Here is a 7739-nt window from a genome sequence, read left to right on the forward strand (position 1 = left end):
TAGATCATTCTTAGATCATTCTTAGACCATTCTTAGATCATTCTTAGATCATTCTTACAATTGACTCTGGTGGCTTAATTTCTCTTACCAAAATAGTGTAGTAGCCTCAGGGTAACAAAGAATATTCCTCGATAATTTATAATCTCAGAGTTTATAAATTATGATAAAAATCATGTTTATCTCAAATCTGCTTGCTGGTTTTGAATTAACAAATGTCATAATGTCGTTTCTACATGCTGTGGGTCTTAACCTGTTAAGATATAGCGTAGTTATCCTACATCTTCTCTGTGGTTCAGTAACTAGGAAACGGCACATAAAGGTTCGGAGACTGGAAGGGGCACAGATATGATCGGTTAAGTGGGCTGGAGCATTGCATGAACATGAAGTCAATGTTTTTTTGCAACCTAATTAAAAGGGTGGTAGTATATTAACAACTGATTACCTTCCCTGTCTCTTGAGATCCATTTCAACACCCCGTGGAACATATGTCACTGCATATCAAAACTTTGATTAAGGCTGAGAGAAACACCGACTCAAACCAAGTTTAGCCCTTGATTCAGTTTCCAGGCTATTTTAAATGTAAATTTATTTTTATTTCAACAAGCCCTCTACGGGATGCGTTCTGCCCAGGTAAGCATGTTTACTTTGGTGTGATTCTAAACTAATTTGAATAAATCTGTGAAACCCAATTTACCGTAATTGAGCCTTAATTTCGGAACACCTGCAACTGGATTAGTGACTGACATTAAGTTGTTTTGCTGCACTGGGCCTCCAAGTGCTCCATAACTTTGGATTATTATTTTTTGAATTACACAACACCATATGTGCTTGACAGAATATGCAATGAGCTTGGCTGATGCTTAAATTGACTGAACTATGGCCAAGAAACAGGAATATAATACGCATCTAATCCATTTTACTCTCCTTCTCCTGGATACCGTGACAAAGGTTGTTTATTACCATTACCATCGCTGTATGATTATCAATACATATTAGAGTCCACCTCATAGACTAGCAGGTCCATCAGGCTGTGACAGCTATGTAAACAAACTACGTCCCCAGCTTTAACCAGAGAAAACATTCGGGAAGAATGAGCCACCTTCGCCCCAGCTGAAATCTGCCAGATAAGTTGAATGGCGGATTGTGTTAGTGGGAAGCCCAGCCCCTTGGCCATCAGCTTTTTGTGTGCCTATGTGGCAGCGTGATTTGTGCAATGCCAAACCCATTGATCCACTCCAAATTTGAACAATTACTGCGGCCTGGCATCCTCTTACACTGCCTTTCATTGAGAATGGCTCTGTCAATAGTGCTGTTTATGACAAGATTAATGTGATCTGCCACTGACAGGATGTCATTAGGTGATTATTTCATTCAGAGATGGATACCAAAAGGAGGAGAGGAGGGTGGTGGGTAAAGGTAGAGAGGGAAAGAGGGAAGAGAGGAAAAGGAGGAGAGGAGGGTGGTGGGTAAAGGTAGAGAGGGGAAGAGGGGAAAAGGAGGAGAGGAGGGTGGTGGGTAAAGGTAGAGAGGGGAAGAGGGGAAAAGGAGGAGAGGAGGGTGGTGGGTAAAGGTAGAGAGGGGAAGAGGGAAGAGGGGAAAAGGAGGAGAGGAGGGTGGTGGGTAAAGGTAGAGAGGGAAAGAGGGAAGAGAGGAAAAGGAGGAGAGGAGGGTGGTGGGTAAAGGTAGAGAGGGGAAGAGGGAAGAGAGGAAAAGGAGGAGAGGAGGGTGGTGGGTAAAGGTAGAGAGGGAAAGAGGGAAGAGAGGAAAAGGAGGAGAGGAGGGTGGTGGGTAAAGGTAGAGAGGGGAAGGAGGAGAGGAGGGTGGTGGGTAAAGGTAGAGAGGGAAAGAGGGAAGAGGGGAAAAGGAGGAGAGGAGGGTGGTGGGTAAAGGTAGAGAGGGGAAGAGGGAAGAGAGGAAAAGGAGGAGAGGAGGGTGGTGGGTAAAGGTAGAGAGGGGAAGAGGGAAGAGAGGAAAAGGAGGAGAGGAGGGTGGTGGGTAAAGGTAGAGAGGGAAAGAGGGAAGAGAGGAAAAGGAGGAGAAGAGGGTGGTGGGTAAAGGTAGAGAGGGAAAGAGGGAAGAGAGGAAAAGGAGGAGAGGAGGGTGGTGGGTAAAGGTAGAGAGGGAAGAGGGAAGAGAGGAAAAGGAGGAGAGGAGGGTGGTGGGTAAAGGTAGAGAGGGGAAGAGGGAAGAGAGGAAAAGGAGGAGAGGAGGGTGGTGGGTAAAGGTAGAGAGGGAAAGAGGGAAGAGAGGAAAAGGAGGAGAGGAGGGTGGTGGGTAAAGGTAGAGAGGGAAAGAGGGAAGAGAGGAAAAGGAGGAGAAGAGGGTGGTGGGTAAAGGTAGAGAGGGGAAGAGGGAAGAGAGGAAAAGGAGGAGAGGAGGGTGGTGGGTAAAGGTAGAGAGGGGAAGAGGGGAAAAGGAGGAGAGGAGGGTGGTGGGTAAAGGTAGAGAGGGAAAGAGGGAAGAGAGGAAAAGGAGGAGAGGAGGGTGGTGGGTAAAGGTAGAGAGGGGAAGAGGGAAGAGAGGAAAAGGAGGAGAGGAGGGTGGTGGGTAAAGGTAGAGAGGGAAAGAGGGAAGAGAGGAAAAGGAGGAGAGGTGGGTGGTGGGTAAAGGTAAAGAGGGAAGAGAGGAAAAGGAGGATAGGAGGGTGGTGGGTAAAGGTAGAGAGGGAAAGAGGGAGGGAGGGAGGTAAAGTAAACCCAATGTTTGCAACCTGATTCAAAGATGCGCTGGTTACTCTTACACCTGTATAGTAACAATGTAACCACTCAAGTAGTAACACAATTGTATTACCATGTTGTTACATTACCACTCTAGTAATTGCATAGTAACGGAGTGTGTTTATTTATTTACTACTGCCTGCTCCAGTTCATTTAGAGGAGATTACCACTGCCTGCTCCAGCTCGTGTAGAGGAGATTACTACTGCCTGCTCCAGCTCGTGTAGAGGAGATTACTACTGCCTGCTCCAGTTCGTGTAGAGGAGATTACCACTGCCTGCTCCAGTTCGTTTAGAGGAGATTACTACTGCCTGCTCCAGCTCATGTAGAGGAGATTACTACTGCCTGCTCCAGCTCGTGTAGAGGAGATTACCACTGCCTGCTCCAGCTCGTGTAGAGGAGATTACTACTGCCTGCTCCAGATCGTATAGAGGAGATTACTACTGCCTGCTCCAGTTCGTGTAGAGGAGATTACTACTGCCTGCTCCAGCTCGTGTAGAAAAGATTACTACTGCCTGCTCCAGCTCGTGTAGAGGAGATTACCACTGCCTGCTCCAGCTCGTGGAGAGGAGATTACTACTGCCTGCTCCAGATCGTGTAGAGGAGATTACCACTGCCTGCTCCAGCTCGTATAGAGGAGATTACTACTGCCTGCTCCAGCTCGTGTAGAGAAGATTACTACTGCCTGCTCCAGCTCATGTAGAGGAGATTACCACTGCCTGCTCCAGCTCGTATAGAGGAGATTACTACTGCCTGCTCCAGCTCGTGTAGAGAAGATTACTACTGCCTGCTCCAGCTCATGTAGAGGAGATTACTACTGCCTGCTCCAGATCGTGTAGAGAAGATTACTACTGCCTGCTCCAGCTCATCTAGAGGAGATTACTACTGCCTGCTCCAGATCGTATAGAGGAGATTACCACTGCCTGCTCCAGCTCGTGTAGAGAAGATTACTACTGCCTGCTCCAGTTCGTGTAGAGGAGATTACCACTGCCTGCTCCAGCTCGTATAGAGGAGATTACCACTGCCTGCTCCAGCTCGTGTAGAGAAGATTACTACTGCCTGCTCCAGCTCATGTAGAGGAGATTACTACTGCCTGCTCCAGATCGTATAGAGGAGATTACCACTGCCTGCTCCAACTCGTGTAGAGGAGATTACTACTGCCTGCTCCAGATCGTGTAGAGGAGATTACTACTGCCTGCTCCAGATCGTATAGAGGAGATTACCACTGCCTGCTCCAGATCGTGTAGAGGAGATTACCACTGCCTGCTCCAGATCGTGTAGAGGAGATTACTACTGCCTGCTCCAGCTCATGTAGAGGAGATTACCACTGCCTGCTCCAGCTCGTGTAGAGAAGATTACCACTGCCTGCTCCAGCTCGTGAGTTTCGTGTCAGTTCCCTCCGGTGTTGGGAAATGGCGAGAGTGGTGTAGTCATTGGATACTGACTGTCAGAGACTATTAGAAGTGATCTTGGACCATGTGGGGAACAAACCTAAACTGGAAGCAAAGTATGTTATAATGATAAAAGGTGTCATGGACTCCATGCTACCCCTATTATTCAGTTTGTTGTTAGAAGTAGGCTACAGTGGCGAAGAATGCAAGACAGGCACTGACTGGGCAAGATGTGATATTAGCATTGTAGTTAGAGTACAAGTCAAATGTTTGGACACACTTACTCATTCAAGGGTTTTTCTTTATTTTTACTATTTTCTAAACTATATTTTCTGCAAACAATGAAATAACACATATATAATCATGTAGTAACCAAAAAAGTGTTAAACAAATCTAAATACATTTATATTTTGCCTTGATGACAGCTTTGCACACTCTTGGCATTCTCTCAACCAGATCATGAGGTAGTCACCTGGAATGCATTTCAATTAACAGGTGTGCCTTGTTAAAAGTTAACTTGTGGCCTCCCGAGTGGCGCAGTGGTGTAAGGCACTGCATCACAGTGCTAGCTGTACCACTAGAGATCCTGGTTCGAGTTCAGTCTCTGTCGCAGCCTCGTCCCATCACGCTCTAGCGATTCCTGTGGCAAGCCAGGCGCGTGCATGCTGACACGGTCGGCAGGTTAATGGTATTTCCTCCGACACATTGGTGCGCCTGGCTACTGGGGTAAGCGGGCATTGTGTCAAGAAGCAGTGCGGCTTGGCTGGATCGTGTTTCGGGGGATGCACAGTTGCAGCGATGGGACAAGGCTCTAACTACCAATTAGATACCACGAAATTGGGGAGAAAAAATTATTTCATAAAATAACAAAAAGTATGTAAAATTAAATGAAAAATTAGGAGACACATTTTTTAAGAAAGGTAATTTGTGGAATTTGTTTCAGTTCTGTTGTGACAAGGTAGTGATGGTATACAGAAGATAACCCTATTCCCTAAAATACCAAGTCCATATTATGGCAAGACAGCTCAAATAAGCAAAGAGAAATGAAAGTCCCTCATTACTGTAAGACATGAAGATCAGTCAATCTGGAACATTTGAAAAATGTTCAAAGTTTCTTCAAGTGCAGTTGCAAAAAACATAAAGTGCTATGATGAAACTGGCTTTCATGAGGACCGCCACATCCTCTGCTGCAGAGGATAAGTTCATCAGAGTTAACTGCAACTCAGATTGCGGCCCAAATAAATGCTTCACAGAGTTCAAGTAACAGACACATCTCAACATCAACTGTTCAGAGGAGAATGTGTGAATCAGTTCTTCGTGGTCGAATTGCTGCAATGAAACCACTACTTAAGGACACCAATAATAAGAAGAGACTTGCTTGGGCCAAGAAACACGAGCAATGAACATTAGACCGGTGGAAATCTGTCCTCTGGTCTGATGAGTCCAAATTTGAGATTTTTGTTTCAACCGCCATGTCTTTGTGAGACGCAGAATAGGTGGACGGATGATCTCCACGTGTGGTTCCCACCATGAAGCAGAGGAGGAGGTGTGATGGTGTGGGGGTGCTTTGCTGGTGACACTGTCAGTGATTTATTTAGAATTCAAAGCACACTTAATCAGCTTGGCAACCACAGCATTCTGCAGCAATACACCATCCCATCTGGTTTGCGCTTTGTGGGACTATCATTTGTTTTTCAATAGGACAATGACCCAACAAACCTCCAGGCTGAGTAAGGACTATTTAACCAAGAAGGAGAGTGATTGAGTGCTGCATCAGATGATATGGCCTCCACAATCACCCGACCTCAACCCAATTGAGATGGTTTGGATGAGTTGGACCACAGAGTGAAGGAAAAGCAGCCAAAAAGTGCTCAGCATATATGGAAACTCCTTCAAGACCGTTGGAAAAGCATTCCAGGTGAAGCTGGTTGAGAGAATGCCAAGAGTGAGCAAAGCTGTCATCAAGGCAAAGGGTTGCTACTTTGAAGAATCTCAAATATATTTGGATTTGTTTACCACTTTTTTTGGTTACTACTTGATTCCATATGTGTTATTTCATAGCTTTGATGTCTTCACTATTATTCTACAATGTAGAAAATAGTAAAATAAAGAAAAACCTTTGAATGAGTAGGTGTGTCCAAACTTTGACTGGTACTGTATGTCGAAGTACATTGAAATACAATGACAAGGCAATATGCAGTGAGACTTCAAAGAGGCTAGAGGGCTGGGAGAAACATATAACTCCATGATTGTGTGATGGCATTTCGCTCAGGGACCTCTACAGGAGACTATATTTTCCCACTGAATTAAACGGAGCAAGAAAAACATTTCTGGACTCTAGTCACTCGGCAACCGTAGAGAATGAATTGCGACAGCTGTACAGTCACAGATAGTGGCATTGTGCCACGACAGCAAAAGAGCCCCTGGGAGTGCAGGATCTGAGGATCCAGGAAGAGGGCACAGCAAGCCCTGTGTCAGACCTTTTACTGCGACAACAATGTCCCTGCACTTTCGTGGGCAGACAAGGGGCCTGTCACAGCCTTGTCAGGTTGATCGCCACGACAACGACGTGCTGCTAGCAACACCGTCTGCTTCCACCCAGGTGACAATTAGCAGCTGCAGACAGGCTGGTCAAACAGCTCTCACCTGCTTACAGGGTAATGAGAGAGAGAGACAGGAAGAGAGAGGGAACATAGCAAACGAGCAAAGACAGAGGTTTGAGTGTGTTGGCAGTGAAGTTTCAGATAGATGCAATAGCAGCTTAGTAGCATTGGATTATGAGTATCAATGGATATACAGGTGTACGGCATTGTGCTGGTCAGGAGTTGTGATTCTGACTCTTGGCATTTGACCTTAGACCCTGCCCATGGCTGTTCTTTAGGCTTGGTCTGAGACTGAGTAATATTCAATTTAATAGAGTATGCATATAATATATAATGCTGTCTTTTAATGTAGGATTATAAGGAGAGACTTTTGGAGGACACAGCATTGAAATGGATTATTAAAACCATTTTGAGAATGAGTAGGATATAAATAAATCAAAAATGACGAAAAAGAGCCAAACCCCGTGGAAAGCATCCAAGTGTCAGTGTGCCGTGAACAGCTTCAAGTTTACAGCTTCAATAAACAACTGAATTCTCCAGTCATTTGCATCATCGCCCTCTCCTTGATAAAGCTTACTTGGAAAAAACACAAGACTCTAGTAATTCATTTTGTCCTTTATTTTGCTTTTGAACTCCTGTTCCTTGCCTTAGGTTATGTATGCATAAATCCACCACTCGTTCAGTGTTCAGTATGATTGAGCCAAAACAAGGGGCAATAGCATTTCAGCATTATGAGTTCAGCGTTGTCATCATTCCGGAGTTACGAAAATTACTTTTTGACTGTCGCATGTTTTCGGCTTCTGCCTGACCCGTGGCTGCTCGAGGTTAATTGCAATGTGCTTAGACAAAGGGACAGGTTTGTGCTGTGTCAGGGATGGAAATGAAAGTGAAGTGCTTTGTGTACCGCATAACCCACTGCAATTCTCTTTTCAACTAATCTCCCACTCAAAGAGACAGGCCTCTTGTAATATGTGCTTGAGCAAAGGACTGCAATTAATTGCCCCCAATTTCTTTGTTTTTTTTATCTATA

Source organism: Oncorhynchus masou, chromosome 6 (genome assembly GCF_036934945.1).
Source record: "Oncorhynchus masou masou isolate Uvic2021 chromosome 6, UVic_Omas_1.1, whole genome shotgun sequence".
Classification (NCBI taxonomy): Eukaryota; Metazoa; Chordata; class Actinopteri; order Salmoniformes; family Salmonidae; genus Oncorhynchus; species Oncorhynchus masou.